General features: G+C 40.9%; 1 long non-coding RNA gene across 1 annotated transcript; it reads left to right on the top strand.

Moving 5' to 3' along the window:
- Positions 1–1,236: 1,236 nt before the first annotated feature.
- LOC116450641 lies at positions 1,237–5,114 on the top strand. The gene is made up of 3 exons (XR_004242892.1): positions 1,237–1,355; positions 2,438–2,505; positions 4,941–5,114. It is a non-coding gene; the product is annotated as an uncharacterized LOC116450641 (long non-coding RNA).
- Positions 5,115–17,030: the final 11,916 nt, after the last annotated feature.

Below are 17,030 nucleotides of genomic sequence, written 5' to 3' on the forward strand. Positions count from 1 at the left end.
ATCTAACAATATCCACAAAAAATAACATCTATGAATTGCACTAGTTAAAAAAACCAAAAAGTTATTATTTCCTTTAATGAGATGTTTTTTCCCCTAGATTTACTTTCTTTTTTAAAAATAGATTTTTAAGACTAGTCCTAGGTATAGTGTCCCTATATTATTCAAGAGAACATACTTCTGGTGATTGGTCCTAGGTAATCATTATAATTCTCTGAACATTAAATGCCTCGGTTCAACCCAGCAATAAAATTAAATTTAACATGTGTCACCAGAATATACCTTTGAAAATAAACAACAGGGTTGAAGATTTAATGTACTCTTAACAGCAGTGAATACTAGTGCTTTAGAGATTTAACTATTAGTTTGAACATGTTAAAAACAGAAGTGGCATCCTTGGAGTAAGCAGGTAAAAAAACAGCTATTATCTTTTTGGAATCACACCTGAAAATCTGTGAAGTTTTGGCTTTCAAGTGTCAAAGATGCTTTTGGAAGTGTCTGATCTCATAGAAGAAATCTCAGCTTTGGAAGAGGCTAAAACTCTTCAAGGTGTGAAAGTCCTGTCTGCTCATGACCCCATGTAGTGAGAGGTGTTACCCCACAGCAGAGCCAGCAGAAGCTGTGGGATGAATGTCACCCTCAGCCCGCAGAATCCTTGAGTCCCCTGGCAACAGTTCCCACTGAACCAACCAAGTGCTCATCAGAGTAGGGAGTGCTTATGAACTGGGCATGGATGCTGAAAGCTGCAGTCACCTCCAACCACATCAAATAAGGGCCTGCTGGGATGTTTTACTGTGCTCCCCATCAGTCACCTCTTTATGAAAAGGATGTCCTAATGGCTCCTAGAAAATGGTTTAAGGTCCTTCTTGATAGTATCACTTTTCCCATTTCAGCTCTGGCCTGGAGGCATGAGCTACAGTTAATTATGTGTGCAATTTTTTTGCTCTATTACCAAAAGCAGTTGTACAACCAAACTTCTGCTTTGTTTTTTGGCTGCTGTCATTAGGTTACAGCCAAGTTGTGCATGGTGAGGGCAGTAAAAGTGTGATACAGAAGAGGTTTACAAAGGAATTAATGTGGTGGAAAGGTGTGATGCACAAAGGAATCTATTTCTTTTGCAGCCTTGTACAGGTGCTAACATCGTCTGATTTTAAGTATGGCACACATGCTTTACCCCCTTCTGTATTTGCTTTAGTTTCATTAAATACATGTCACAATTGTTCTTGGTGATGCCAGTTAAAGCATTGGTGTGTCATTGTTTCTAATCTGTCTTTTATTAATTAGGTATCAGATGTACTGGGCCAATTTGAGGCCTTCTTCTAGAGCCCTGCCTGTCCTCCTCACAGATCAGAAGCTGGGTATGTACTGCCAGATGGACCCAATATCACTTTCAGTACCAAAATCAAATGTAGTATTAAGAGCAATGCACAAAAGGAGCTGCTTTATCAGGAGATGTGCACATCATGATTCCCAGATAACACTCTTATTGGCAGCTATTCCTACAAGGCTTAAGACAGCAGAGCAAGTTTTGTAGGTACAAGAGAGGAAGAGAAAAAATCAAACTAAACCAACATTAGAGATGCTGTTTGCCAGGCTTGGGAAGACCCTTTGAGAAGTCTGGATACCTCGAACCAAAGGAATCTATATCTGCTTCGTGGGACTCACAGCCCTGTTTGACCTGGAGTTACCTCTGGTGTCAGCTAAAACATAAAACAGCTCACCTTGTGTAGCTGGTGGAGGGTCATACTCCCCTCCCATGGATCAGGCACACACACAGGCTGGGAAAGACTCTGATGAGCAGCTGGATGGCTGCCCTACTCTCACCAGGAACAGCTGTTTTTCCAGGGGACATTTGACAATCCTGCTTGATAATGTCTCTGTACCCCAGTACCTCTGTAATGAGTGTCAGGCACAGCAGTCACGAATGGTCATTCCTTACCTATCATTCTTAAAATGCATATTTTCCTTTAAAAACTGATTTAAGCTATTTAGGAAGCACTAGGCAAATTTATTTTATATAGCTTGTTTGAGGATAGGTCATATGCTAATTTGAATCTACTTCCTGTAAGAATTTGTGTTATATTTTTACTTGTTTTCTCCATCAATTAGACTTCAGGTGAGGAAAAAATACAAACTGTTACTAAATTTCTCTGTTACACAGCTAAGTTCAATGCTCAGCTCAGCTATGTCTGAACTGCGTGATCAACAAAGGCAGCATTAAGGTCCTCTGGTATTTAGAGGGTATTTTATCTGTCAATGAAGGAAGAAAGGGAAAAAGAAATAGTATCTTAATTTTTAAAAAGCTGTCTTTTCCTCGCTCCACCTGATTCATCACCTAGGTATATTGTGCTTAATAATGAGACTATTTTCTTTAGAAAGCAGAAGCAGCATTGCTATATTTTTGTCAAAACACAATGACTTTTTTATTTCTATTACACAGGCTTCAGCTGCCCATTTGGAACATCACTGCAGAGAGCAGATATCTTCTATAATTCACCATAACACCAGGTAATCCCTACTCAGAATATGTGATTTATAGCTAAAAGACCTGAGAGCCTGTTGGACTAGGAAGAAGCCAAACCAAACTCAGCAGAGTTTGTGCAAATTGTTAACTTATGGCACTGTGTAAGTCCCAGGGATCATTTCCTCCTCTACGATGGCGTTTTTAGTTATTGCTTTGTTGTTGTTGTTGCTGTGACTTTCCATCTTTCTTATTGTAAGCTCCTTAAATCTGGGATCAAGATTTCCTAGCAGTTAACACAGTGCCTGACCCATCAACACCCAGGCTCCCCATGAGTCTATTCAGTGCTACCAAAATCATGGAGCTGTAATACCACCCCCTGCCATGCCAGTAGTGTATGTTATTAAAAGCTTTCAAAATGCTTTAAGAAGGAACAAACAATGTTGCTGGGGGGAGGAATGGGCCACAGAAACCTGCCAAGACTGCCCAGTAATAGAGTTGGGTTTAGAATATGCTGCTGCTCTAGCGTGCAACAGCCATTGAGCTCTGTTTTCCTCTTGTAAGAAGATAAAGGCAGTGATTCATTCTGAAGACAGAGTGCAAGAATCACTCCCCAGCAAGTCCACAAGCACAAAAGTGATTTGTTTTAGCTGCCTCCATTGACTGCTTTTGCTAGAACAAGGGCGTGTTCTCCGCTTCTACAAGTACCTCTGACTCATCACAGGCATCAAAACACACTGAGTAATATTTTAAAAAAAAAAGGCCTACCTTTACATATATTGCACTCACTGAACTGTGTTCACTTATTTGTGCACTGACCAATCTCTTTTTCCTGCAGTAGTCACAGGGCCACAGGGACCAGATAGGAGAGAAGGGCAGATCAGATCTCAGTCCAGCAGGGCAGTGCTCCAGCACATGCTTTGAGTGCAGTGAAAATGAAAACTTTACAAAACTAATTTACCAGAACATTCTGTTAGTAGACTACTAAATAATCCATTCCAAAGACTGTCCTTTTTAAAAAAACTTGTATCATGTGGGAAGTTTTTCTCTGTTCTGTTCTGATGCTTTCAATCAGATTCATAATGCCTCATTTGGGGGGTAACAAAGCCACACTGAAAGTATTTTAATGGGCATAAAAGGAAACTTTTGCAAAATTGCACTGAGAAAATTTCAAAATACTCAGTTTTACTCCTATTTGGGATGAAAGAAATCCTGTAGATCACTCCTGAAAAAACTCCTGTTTCTCAGCTGTACTGCCAGGCACAGTGTACATCGCTCCAGTTACGCAGGAGTCACTTCGTTCAGGACATGAATTCTCACTTTGGCTTTCTGCATCTCTTTCAGCCATCAGCAGAATTACAGCCATATGCCCACACATAGCCTGGCAGTTGTTCAGAAGAGGGAAAAAAATACTGGTGCTTAACAGAAGAAGTAAAATTGATGGACTATCAGAAGCCAGCTACACTGACTTTGGATTAATATCTCTGCTTTCTCTCTAATTGCCATTAGCAATGGCAGTTGGTCCCAACCCCAGTCCGTCATCTCTTTGTAAGGTGGCACTTCCAGCAAGATGTCAGATTTTCCTCTTCTATAATGCTGGAAAACTGGGATGCAGGCAGTCCTCAAGCTCTCCAATTGAGCAGAAACAAAGCTTGCATCTTTGACTGGATTGTAACAGCCAGACAGTGACTTTTCTTTTCTTGTATGTTATTTTTTGATCCTGGCAAATTAGCTACATGCAATAGAGAATAATATTATCAGGAGATCATTTGATTTTGGCTACTATAAGGTGTGGAAGTCACACAGTATGTTAAAAGCTGAACAGTGAAAATGATCATTAGAATTATTTTAAACAGATTAAGCTATTGCTGATCACTTGTTCTCTCTGAATTGAGCAAAGCTTTAGTAACTGTTTGAAAGAGCAAAGGACTTCAAAGTACTCCATCTTTTCCTTGAGTAACTTAAATGAAATCTGAGCTGGAAGATAAGGATGTTGCAAAAAAGACACCTCTTCATATAAGCAGAAAAGACTTGAATGGGTTAAGCCATATCTGGCTGAGTCCCAACAGACATAAAAATCACCTGTGCCTGCTCTGAAATAAATCAGTGTCCTTTTCTGCTGCTGCCGTTGTCTGGAAATAATGCAAATGCAATGGGCCTGCAGTGACATTGTGCCGCACTCGAAGGATACACATAATAAATTGTCCCCTAATACTGTTAAAGAGACATTTTCGTCTTACTCAGTAGCTTTTGAGGTTGAACTGTGCTACTTACTCGTTGAGGATTGTGATATGGTGTCATGTCGTTCTGCTTTATTATTTGCTCAGCCTCTTATTTCTTATATGCACATTTGCTTCTTGAGTTTAAAAATGCATTTTGCTGCTTATGCTCAATGATAACATGTTTGCCGGCTTGGAGGGAAAAAAGCAGAGACTTTTCTTTCCAGTTTGTTTCTGTTGTTTTAATCATTTCTCTCCAACAGCAGCTGGAACAGATCGCAGATTCATATGATTTGGTTCTACTGCATTCATCACTTGGAAAAATGCACAGCTGTGTTAAAGGAAGACAGAAAGAATTTGTCTGCCCAGTGGGAAGCTATTGCTGTTCCATAATTGTTTGCTAAAAGGAAGCTGGAATAAAAATGGAGGTAAATGGATATCAGTGTCAATCCAATCCATCAAAATGAGTTTAACTGACTGGGGAGTCACAGTTAAGTAGCTGGATGTGAAAGCTGGCAAACCCAAGATGAAAGGAAATAATTAGCTACTTTAAATATTTTGCATCTTTAAAAATATGTCTGATTGCATCACCTTCAACACCAAAAAAAAAAGTAGAACTGTCAGCAAGACATTTCCTAATATCCAGGGAATAAAGTCAAAGTAGAAAAACCATATAAGGACAGTGATAAGCAAAAGTTTAAACTACAGCACATAGTTGTATTTGCTTTTGTTTTGGTTGGTTTTGTCATTAAATTACCCAAATGCCAGTTCTGTCCTAAAATTTCCCTATCTTGTACCAAGTTGAGTAGGCAAATGTTTGTTTATCCTTACAGAGAAACAGCTCAGGGAGTGATCCTACTAGAAAATTATAGGAAGGAAGGAAGGAAGGAAGGAAGGAAGGAAGGAAGGAAGGAAGGAAGGAAGGACGGAAGGAAGGAAGGACGGAAGGAAGGAATTTGGAAGGAAGGGAAGGGAAGGGAAGGGAAGGGAAGGGAAGGGAAGGGAAGGGAAGGGAAGGGAAGGGAAGGGAAGGGAAGGGAAGGGAAGGGAAGGGAAGGGAAGGGAAGGGAAGGGAAGGGAAGGGAAGGGGGAGGGGGAGGGGAGGGGGAGGGGAGGGGGAGGGGAGGGGGAGGGGAGGGGGGGGGGAGGGGGGAGAGAGAGAGGGAGAGGGAGAGGGAGAGGGGAAGGAGAGGGAGAGGGAGAGGGAGAGGGGAAGGAGAGGGAGAGGGAGAGGGAGAGGGGAAGGAGAGGGAGAGGGAGAGGGAGAGGGAGAGGGAGAGGGAGAGGGAGAGGGGAAGGGGAAGGGAAGGGAAGGGAAGGGAAGGGAAGGGAAGGGAAGGGAAGGGAAGGGAAGGGAAGGGAAGGGAAGGGAAGGGAAGGGAAGGGAAGGGAAGGGAAGGGAAGGGAAGGGAAGGGAAGGGAAGGGAAGGGGGAGGGGGAGGGGGAGGGGGGGAGGGGGAGGGGAGGGGAGGGGGAGGGGGGAGAGGGAGAGGGAGAGGGAGAGGGAGAGGGAGAGGGAGAGGGAGAGGGAGAGGGAGAGGGAGAGGGAGAGGGAGAGGGAGAGGGAGAGGGAGAGGGAAGGGAAGGGAAGGGAAGGGAAGGGAAGGAAAGGAAAGGAAAGGAAAGGAAAGGAAAGGAAAGGAAAGGAAAGGAAAGGAAAGGAAAGGAAAGGAAAGGAAAGGAAAGGAAAGGAAAGGAAAGGAAAGGAAAGGAAAGGAAAGGAAAGGAAAGGAAAGGAAAGGAAAGGAAAGGAAAGGAAAGGAAAGGAAAGGAAAGGAAAGGAAAGGAAAGGAAAGGAAAGAAAAAAAGAAAGACTCAAATTATTGTCCTCTGGGCTGGCTGCCCAATTCTCTTCATGCTTTTGCCAGAGGAGGATAGCATGGGGCTGAGAACAAGTGCCTGTGCAGAGCAGATCTCTTAATAATGCAGCCTATTGCCCACTCAGCTTTCAGGATCCAGGATATTGTAAATGAATAAAAAGCCTGTCTTGGCACCTTTCTGCCTCATTTTCATGTGTGATCACAACAGAGAAAACAGAGACAATGAAAACCACTGAACCAGAGTAGTGCAGAAGGGGTTTGGCTTCAGGCGCCAGTGCTGTAAAATTTGTAAGCAATGTGGTTAAAGCCATTAGTCATCTTCTGCACATCAGGGTTTCGCAGGGTAGGAGCAATAGCTGAGTAAGGGCTCAGTGTTCTTCAGAGGGAGCTGCATTTTGGGCTGTCATTCCTAGATCACAATGTTAGAGCAAACCATGTTTATCACTTAGACTTACCATTGTGCACCACAGACCACAGGACTTGCTTGGTTGATTCCTTCTTCAAGCCCCTGATTTAGGATTGAATGGTAGTTTTTCAATCTGTGGGCCATGGACCTTGGAGAATTATGTCCATAGAAAGTACATAACTTACCATTAGAAAAGGGTTTTAAATATGCTACACAAAGGTGTATCATACCCCATCCCTGTAAATGTGCAAGGCCTGGTTAGATGGGAGCTTGAGAATGTGGTTTAGTGGAAGGTGTCCCTGTCCATGGCAGTGGGGTCGAAACTAGGTGATCTTTAAGGTCACCTCCATCCCAAAGTGTTTTATGATTCTATGATTGCCCTTGGGAAATCCTCAGGGGTTCACATAGCAAAGATAGCCTGAGATCCTGTACTACAGCACAAATTTTTTCAACATCTCCCAATATTGACCCGAAATTTTGCACTTCTGTATCAAGGATTCACTTAATGCTATCTTGGTTTCAATTGCCATATCTCTGGTCCAATTATACCTTGTTTCAACTGCCAGATATTCAGTCTGCTGTATCTTTTTCTGTCAAACTGAAGAACTCTCTGAAATCATGTTCCTGCTCTCCAAGTAGGTACTCATAGACCAGCAAAATCACCCTTAAAGCCCTCAATAAGTTAATCAGACTGCGCTCCTTAAAACTTCCTCAATAAGTTATGTTTCATGGTTCCATAAAGTTTCTCAGTTGTCTTCTCCAAATACTTACTAATTTATCAGTCACTCCTGAAATACAGCAGTGGACACAGCTTTGCTGTGGGTGATGAGAGGACCATTCAAGTACAGAAGCAAATGACACTCTCCACACCAAAACATTGATATTCATATTTACATTTCTAAATTAGCATTTCTGGTAAAATGGCTGTAGTTCTTGTCAGTAGATGATCTTATATGACCCACAAGTCTGTCCAAGACCTACAGTTTCCCAGGACAGTTCTCATGCTACAGAAACTACCTGCATTCATTGCTCTTCTTTGTATGACACTGTACGTGTTTGTCCAGACCTACCGGAAGTTATGCTCTTTGCTTTCATTCTTTTTACAAAGCTATTCTCATTAGGAACTCAACCTGACTTTAAAATATAGTTGGAGGAGCTGTACCAAAGTTAAAGCTTCACATGTGCTCTCCAGATACCTCCAACACCATTCACTTCATGCTTTCCTCAGCACTGCAAATGCTTAACACAACCCCAGTCTTTCTGGAAACAATTCATGTGTTGCATTTATAAAAAATAGACCACAGGTACTGATCTGCTGTGTGTAGGCCTGATGTAATTGTCCAAAATCTCATAATGTTTGTTAAATGTGCATTCACCTTCTGAATTCCAACCAACCTTGATTTCACCAATAAAATCTGGTAAATAAGAAAATGCACAATGATATACATGGGTACAGAGGAAAAAAAATATTTTTGCTCATACCTGTCAAGAGTATTAACATTTACAGAATGACCAGACTTTGGAAATTCTGGGACTTCCCACATGGTTTTACCTTTATGCTCCTGAGACGTGAAAGACAAAGGGAAACCCTGAATCTGCTCCTTGTGTTTTTTTCCTGTTTAAAGGAAGCAATAATAGCAAGCTGGTTTATTTCTCCCAAGGTCCACAAAGATACAGCCTATGGCCCAGGGCAAGATCTTTTGATAACATTTCATTTTCATTTGGAGACTGCTGGGACATGACATGTGCCATGCACTTAACAGGCTTGCAAAAACACCTTTCTTATGTACTGCAATTCTGCAATGCATCATGCTTGCTTGCTTGTTCTTGGAATAAACTGGTCATTTCTGTACCTTTCCCAAGCTAAAGCCTTCTACAGGACTTCTTATCTTCACACAGGACTAGAGGATTAGTGCTGTCTCATATAGAAAAGAATTACTCCCAGAAGAGCATTTTCCTGGTCAGCTGAAAATTTAGTCTGCAGATATTTTGACCAAAAGCCATTGAAAATATTTTTGTGCAGTGCTCTGCTGATTGGGATTTTTTTTATTCTCTGGAAATTTCAGAAGTGTGGGGGTTTTGTTGTTGGTTTAGTTTTAGTTTGATTTTTTTAGTTTTAGTTTGATTTTTCTGTTATGCGCAAAATTACCCAGGGAGATTAAAGTTCCCTTGGTAAATTCAGTTTCTAAGTCACACAAATACTTCTAAACATTCTTTGCCATCAGGATGTTTTCAGAAGATGATAAATTGAAAAGAGTAGATTAAACTAGGAGATGAATCTTTGGTAATTTCAGCAGCTTGCAACAAAAGCCCCTGGAATCAAGAAGCTTCTTTAGCTCTGAAACTAACTCCTATTGGCATGAGAGATTTATATCCAAAATTACCATGAAAACATAGGAACACCAACTTGAGGTATGTAAAATGAACATAGATTGTTCTCCCTCAAGAAGAATTTCCCATCAAGAGCCTCCCCAGGCAGCACAGCATTTGATCCTCCACCCTGATATATTCGGGCAGATCCTGCTGCTAACAGTGTGTCCTATGATGAACCTGTGGCTTTCTCTGGGCAGAAGTGTCTCCATCCACCTGACAGCTTTTCCACAACTGAGATCTCCTGGAGTTTGGAGCCTGCCCTGTGAATTAGATTACACTTCATAGAGATAATCCATCTATGATTTCCAGAGAGCAAACCCAGTATTAATGACTTCAATGAATAAGGACTGAAGTGCTAAGAGTGATCCAAAAGATGACATGTGTGACAACCATACACTTCCATAGCCTTGGGCCTGTAAATTACAGGAAATCTCTCACCTGTGGGCCACCTACAGCCCACAATATCACAGAGTTTGCAGACACCTTACTTCTTTTTGCATCATTATGGGGTAACACTCTGGCACAGACAAAAGTCAGCAAAGCACGTTTCCAAAGGCTGGTTTAGCTTTCTACTGAAATAATAATAAAATCACAGAATGATTTGGGTTGAAAAGGAACTTGAAGATCATCTAGTTCCAGTCTCCAAATCTCTGCTAACACCTTACTTTGTGATAGCCCTCTAACACTTAGGGCTAATTATTAGTCCTTTCTGTATGGAACCATCACATGAGATGCAATCACCAAATAATTATACCAATGAATAATTTGGCCAACTGGATAAATAATAGATCTCGTTGTACTTTATTAATTTTAAACACATAAGATTACAATATAATTGCCAGCTGCATTTCTGGCTTTACAGCTTTCTGAAGAAGAACAGCAAGGAACCAGTATTTCAGGCTGCAAACCCGTGGAGACGGAGCCTGAGGAGACACTATCAAGAAGTAAAAATACCACAATCACACACACAGAGGCACAACAGAGCTGAGGAAGGATCTTTGATCTTCGGTTCAAGCTGGTCCTTGGCCAAGAACCTTTTGCTTTTCTAGAGGGGGTGATGAGTCTCTCCTCAGTTAAAAAAAAACATCCTCACAATCTACCCTCATATCACCGACTTGAAAAAGACAACACTCCATGCTCATTGCCCTCACTTTAATCTACACTTTGAAAACCCAACTCTTGCACTACTGCAGTTGCTTGTTCATGCTGCCGTTTACCTCCTCAGCCTGCATTTCACCAGATTAAGGTCTACACCACTTTCTAGCACTGAGCCCACACTCTGAGTCAAAGTCAGATCTGATATACAGCAACATCCACATGTACGTGCAGAAAGCCTGAGAGAGTTGCCCAAAAGGGGTGAAATACCTCAATTTACCTCAAATGATGTTGAATCCTGGACTCTCCTCTCTGGAAGTGTAGTCAACACCATTTTACAAAAGACTTGTACCCTTGACTAATTATTTCCTAATTTTACTCCTAAATAATCACTCTCTGGAAAAAATAAGACATTTCTGCTGCTTTCTCCCAAAAACAAACTTCTCCATGTGGCAGAAAGTTCCTCAGGAAAATTACCTTGCTTTATCACCATTTCTGCAGATTCTGGAACAGAATAGAAGAGCTAAAAGAGCACTGGGACATGCCAGAAACATCAGGTACCTCTTCCTGATGCTTTTTGCTAAGTTTGTTGCTGACCCTAAACCTGAAGCTTTGAATCAGAAAATCAATAAGGTCACTGAAACACATGTATAATCTTCATAGTCACTGTTACCAATCAGTGGCAACAGCTGGACTCTCCAAAACAATGCTTTGCCCTCAGAATCATTAAAAAATTTAAATTATTTTCCCAAAATTTAAAGGATTTGTTTTCTAACATACTATTCTTTAAAAAAAGTTTTGACTAATACAGAATGGGGAAAGTGCTCAGCTGAGCAGCATCAGGGCAGGGCAACATGTATTAATCTGAAGAACTGCATCAAACCAAATGGAAGGAATGTCCAGAAAGACAAAACAAAATGAAACCCCTAAACTCTGAACAAACTGACCTTTGCAGCAAATACTCAGGATATTTTGCTGAGATGTCACTACTTCCTACCTCTTTGGAGAAAGTAACTCTTTTTCATGTCAGATTCAGGCTAAGACTTCTCTTTACCTGAGCTTTTATACACTTGTTGAAAGGATTAGTTTAAGCACTGCCTAACATCTTGAGTATGTTTGTAAAACCCCGTCATCAGCTGTCTTTAAGATGAGCTCAAACTGGGAGCACAAAGTCCCAGACTGTATGCACAGATCTGGAATTGTTTCACTCTTGAATAAGAAGAGACCATTCAGTTTGGGGTTTAGCGCTGGCCTAACTTCATTGTTTCTGAAATCAGTGGGAGCATCATGGACAGCTTTATAAAGTTGTAGGACGCTTCAGGAAAAAATTCAAAGGATAGATCTACAACCTTCTACAGGCAGATATAAGCTTACTCTACCGAGGTATAAGCTGACTCTTGGACAAAATAACAGTGCAGAGTCAGTATGTTCAGACTCTCAGATGACTTAGCTCAGTTTCAGAAACATGATGAGGAGACCTACAGGGCTTCCACTTTGCTAACAGTACAGTCAGAGCAAGCTTACGCTTGTCTGGAAAAACTACAGTGACTGCTTCAAGAGAGGATGCAGTCACACCTGAAAAGCTATGCACTTGCACCTGCAAACCTGCAAAACTTTATTCTTTCTCCCCAAAACATAGCTATAGTGGCAGATACATAATTCTTATTTGTCATGGTAAAGGCACTGATGAACTCACAAGTCATGCAAGAAGAGCTCATGAATCAGGTATCAGTCCTGTAAAATGCATGTATTTATGCACCACAAGTGTTCCCAGCAATTCTAATAGCAATTTCTGTGTGTTTGCGGAACATCCCTGCTTCAGAACTGAGGCGAAAAGAGTCTGTCAAAATATCATGTACAGCCATTTTTCCCTTTTTTCTTTCCTTTTTATTTCTTTGCTGTCTTCAATAATTTCACTAGAAGATGATAAAGTATTTTTATCATTTGAAAAAACAAAACAAAACAAAAAAAACTAAGGCAATAGGAAAAGAGCAAAACTGAAAGATCAGCAAGTACATTTAAGGCTGAATGTCACCAAAAACCAACACATTTTCTGGTTCAAAAATAAAATATATGTGTATTAAGTATTAAGGAGTAGGTGGGCCTAAGCAGGATTAAAATAAGAGAAGACTTAGTAGACAACTTACATGATTTGTAAAAAATAGCATGAAAACGATCTCATTTTAACATATTCTTGGTCTGAACTTGGCTCAGATTCTTTCATCAACAATTCAGTCTGAACCCAACACCTGCATGTGAGCCCTTGGTTAAGGTCAAATACCTATATTACACTGCCCTTCAAGCAATATTGAATCAGTAAAGTATCTTTTCAGCTACAGTTATATTAGATATAGCTATTGACTTCCTTCTTTTTTATTGCACTATAAAACACGCTGTAGTGAAAATAAAGGTTTACTTTGCAACAGAGAATTCACAGACATCTATTACTGCTGACTCTTCAAATCCTTGGACGTGTGTCTTGCTGTCTGTGTTGATTGAGATGTTCTGAAAACCAATTAACTGTCCTTCAACAAGCATCTGACTGGTGTAATTAGTGCAGTGTGTTTCATGTATTTCTGTAGAGTAGATGCTGAAATATTTGTCTGTGTCCCTTTGTGTATAAGCAAACTATTAATAAAAGGTTAGGTTTCTTTCTTTCCTGTTTTCAGAAAACAGACAGAAAGCTGCCATCCTCACAGAGGCTCCAGGAGTTGGCTGCCTCCTTTTGATTTTAAAGATAATAGTGTCTCATCTTGATTCATCCCAGTGAAACAACTGAAGATCCAAGTGTTCTTTTGCCAAATACTGAGGTAGCTTTGAGACTGATGTAGCATCAGGAACGAGCAATTATATTCACTTTTATAAGCCTCAGGTGGAAGGCTTGACAAAGGAAACACTCTTAGATCCTCAAGCAAATAATCAGTAGCAACAACAGGTTCAGATTTTTAAATTCCTAAAGTGTTCTACAAAAGAAATCATCTAAGACAGTCTAAATTGTTATTTTCAGCCACCTGAAAGATGTCTAAAGTGCAGAAAGATCCTTTTTTACACTCAGTCATCTCATCTCTGGTTTCCCCATTCCAATGCCATAATGCAAACTCCCATGAGAAAATATCTGGTCAAATTAAAAACACTCCTCCCAATTAGTAAAACTACCATTCTTGCCAAGGGGATATACAAGAAATAAAGATGTTTGAAAGCATTCAAACACAGGCAGTTTAGACAAACTCATGTCTTAACCGTGGGTATTTTGCTTGCCTGGGTGCTGCAGATCCAGGCAGCAACTCAGATTGCTGGAAAAACAGAGATTTATGGTATTAGTGTTCCTAGATCACAAATGGCTTTGACTATCTACCTATCATGAAGGACCCTATAGGTCTGATAACAAAGATGTGTCACAAAAGCACATATTGGTGATTCCTATCAGGGAACGAAGAATCGAACTCGCTTCTCAGCTGAATCATATCTGCTGAGGTCTGTCCTCAAAGTACAAGGAGCCTCCCAGTACTCTTAGTGTCTCCTAGGGTCACTGAAGTGCCAGGAACATTTATGCAGAGATCCAGGCCTGATTGCAGAAGACCTCCTAATTACAGTGAAGGAAACAGCATGGGAAGTGGGAAACCTGAAACAAGGAGGAGCAAGGATAAGCCACACAAGCAGAGCAAATAGCACAATATCAGCAAATGTCTGCTGTTGGTTCCACAGCCAGATCCCAAGCTTATTTAATTTTTATTCCTTTCTTTGAGGATTGGAGGATGTCCAGAGAAATAATTGAAAAGGAAGGGAGGAGGATAAGATGAAGAAAGGCTTGGAAGATATTTCATAAGCACTAACCCAGAATGTAGCTACCCCTTTGTGATATGACCAAGCTCATCAGGAATCACAGCAAACACCACTGTGGTTCACAGCAGTCCCAAAAGCCGCAGTGACACAGTCGGAGCAGGGAGGGAGAAGATAAGAGTGGAGCTTTTGAATCAAGAGCTAAAGGAATGTATGGGTCCAAATCTCAACTCTTTGTCACAACTTGTGAATGAATCAGACAGGTTCACTGATTTCCCTTTCTGTCCTACCAGCTGTCTGAAATCAGACAGGCACTTCTTTTCCATGTGTATGTCTGTCCTGGTACACACAGCAGATCTTCCAGTACTGCAAAAATTATATAATTTTACCTTTTAACAGGTATTCATTTACATAGTAAACTATCAAAGTTAAACCAGGCAGAGTAAGTCATCCTTCAAACACTATCACTCATCTATTGAAGTGGTTGGGACCAGACAGGATCCTTGCCCTGGTGAGAGCCAGGTATGAGAGGTACTACTGCCTGCTGCCAAGAAATCCCTTCATCCTTATAGTGGGCTGCAGATGCAAACACTTGCCTGCTGGATTGTGCTCCAGAGAGGAAATGTTTCTCTGAGAGGGGAATCAACACTGTGAAACTAGACTGCTACTTGTGTTTTGACAAGGTTTTGAGAACCTCATTGTATGGGGAAATTATAGCCTTGTGAAACAAAAACAGTGAGGAGAGAGGAAGAGAAATGCCAAAGATGACACATATTATGATCCTTCTGCGGGTGAGTTTGCCATTTTAGCCTGTTACAATTTGCATCTGCATTTGCATTTTAATTGTTCTGTGAAAACCTTTGCATTGGAACAAATCCAGGAGAAACACACATGAAACATGCATCCACACACAGATACAGGTCTTGGATGGGTGCCTAATCTTCTCCAATGGGAAGAGCTTGCTGTAGGTGGAGTCTCAAAAATGAAACTATTTCTCCATTCACCTCAGGTGAGTCAAGAGAAGCCTTGTGGTAGGAACTGCAGATGAGCATTTGTCTGTTCAGGAAACCAAACAACTTATATCTATCAAAGATATCTAAATAGGGATTTAGGGGGCCTTATTCTGGCATCCACCTTTAAAAGTACTTAATTACATCTTTCCAGTTGAACCATAGGAATGCCAAAAGGCCACAGTGTAGATCAGCAACCTCTCCTGCCAAGCACTGTGTTAACAGGAGAGTCAGGTCTTGCCTCAAACAGTTTGCAAGACAGGCAAAGGAAATAATCACCATCTTGTTTTTCTGGCATGAAACTGAGGCCCAAGGCCAAACAGAAGAGCTGACAATTGAAGCAAGATGGCTTATTAAAAATAAATGTCAGGCCAACAACTTAAATCAAGGCACTCTCCTTCACTGAACATGAACGCACTGATTATCACCTCAAATTCATGCTCAATTTCCATTCCTCGGCCAAAAAAGCTGCTTTCAATGCAGTTTATGCAGGAGATTTATCAGACTTGAGGCTGGAAGTGAAAACCCTGTCTCTTTTCTCTCAGCGTCCTCATAAGAGCTGGTTCCTTTGCCTCTCTGCCAAGAGCCGTTCTCCCCACAAGAAGGGCACCAACCATATGAACTGCTACAATTAAGAGAAGCTTTTGCAAAAGGAAATGCTTTAGTACATGCAGCCTGGTTGCAGTGTTCAGTCCATAGATGTGGCACTTACTAGGGGGAGCAGCATCCTGGAGATTAGTTTTGCCTCACAAGCCAGACCACAGTGGCAGTAAGTCAACTTGGATCCACTCTGCTCAATAGAAATTACATCTAGTCTGAGTATGGGAGGATTGAGACCCAGGGAAGATAATGATTTTTGCCTCAGTGAAACACTGTAGACTTGCAGTTTCCTTAGTGGGTATCAATTTAATTGCTGTCAAACACGAAGGGATGCTTTACTAAGTCATAAACAGGTAAGAAACTCTGACTTACAGCTTCCTAATTCTCACATTGCAAAACAGTTTAAGGTAGGGGTGGTGTTCTCACAATAGAAAAAAAGAGGGTAACCTAGTTTATATGTGTGTCCCTATTCACCAGGATTGTCTTTTGCCATAGCAAGAATTCCTGGGACTTTGCAAGCTTCACTCAGTAACAGAGATTTGTAAAATTTTCTGAATTAAGTTAAATAGTCTTAACAAAAACCCCCTCATTTTAAAAAATGAATAAGTCAAAGTGGGGTGGGTTTGCTTTTTAACTCAGGTTCCTTACTGAATTGGATGAGAAGTAATCAAACAAATGGTTAAACTTGCGAAACCAATTTGGAGACAGCCTCCACAAAGAGCAGGGTGGGAAGGCCCAGCAGGGAGATAACTTCATTTGGCTCAGCACTTTTGAGAGCAGTTCATCTGATCATGCCCTCAGCAAAAGAAGTGGGAGGATTTTTTTTAAATGCCTGTGGGACCTATTTCTGAGCTTGTATTCTTAACATACTTGAAAAACACTTGAGTCTTTAAAATACCACCCAGACAGAATGAAAAAGTCAAAATCAAGTAACTATGGACAGAGAACAGTATTGCTCCCAATAACAAGTCTCTTACCTTCCTTTAGGAAAAGAAAGAAAGAACAGGGCAAGGGGAAGGAAATGTGTGAAAAATCCAGTTTTTATAACTCAGGACTGCATTATCAGACAGAAAGAATTGCAGAAATTAAGACACTCAGCATCAGCTTGACTCAGCTCCTTTGTGTATCCTTAAATAAGATATCTCTTTCTAGACTTCTTAATTAGCACCTCCTAATCAGTTACTTGCAGAAAAACCGTCTGTGTGTCTATTGCATCTCCCTAACCTCCACAGCAGGAGGCAAAGGGTTAAATGATATAGGACACAGTTT

The sequence above is a fragment of the Corvus moneduloides genome, chromosome 1 (assembly GCF_009650955.1).
Source record: "Corvus moneduloides isolate bCorMon1 chromosome 1, bCorMon1.pri, whole genome shotgun sequence".
Classification (NCBI taxonomy): Eukaryota; Metazoa; Chordata; class Aves; order Passeriformes; family Corvidae; genus Corvus; species Corvus moneduloides.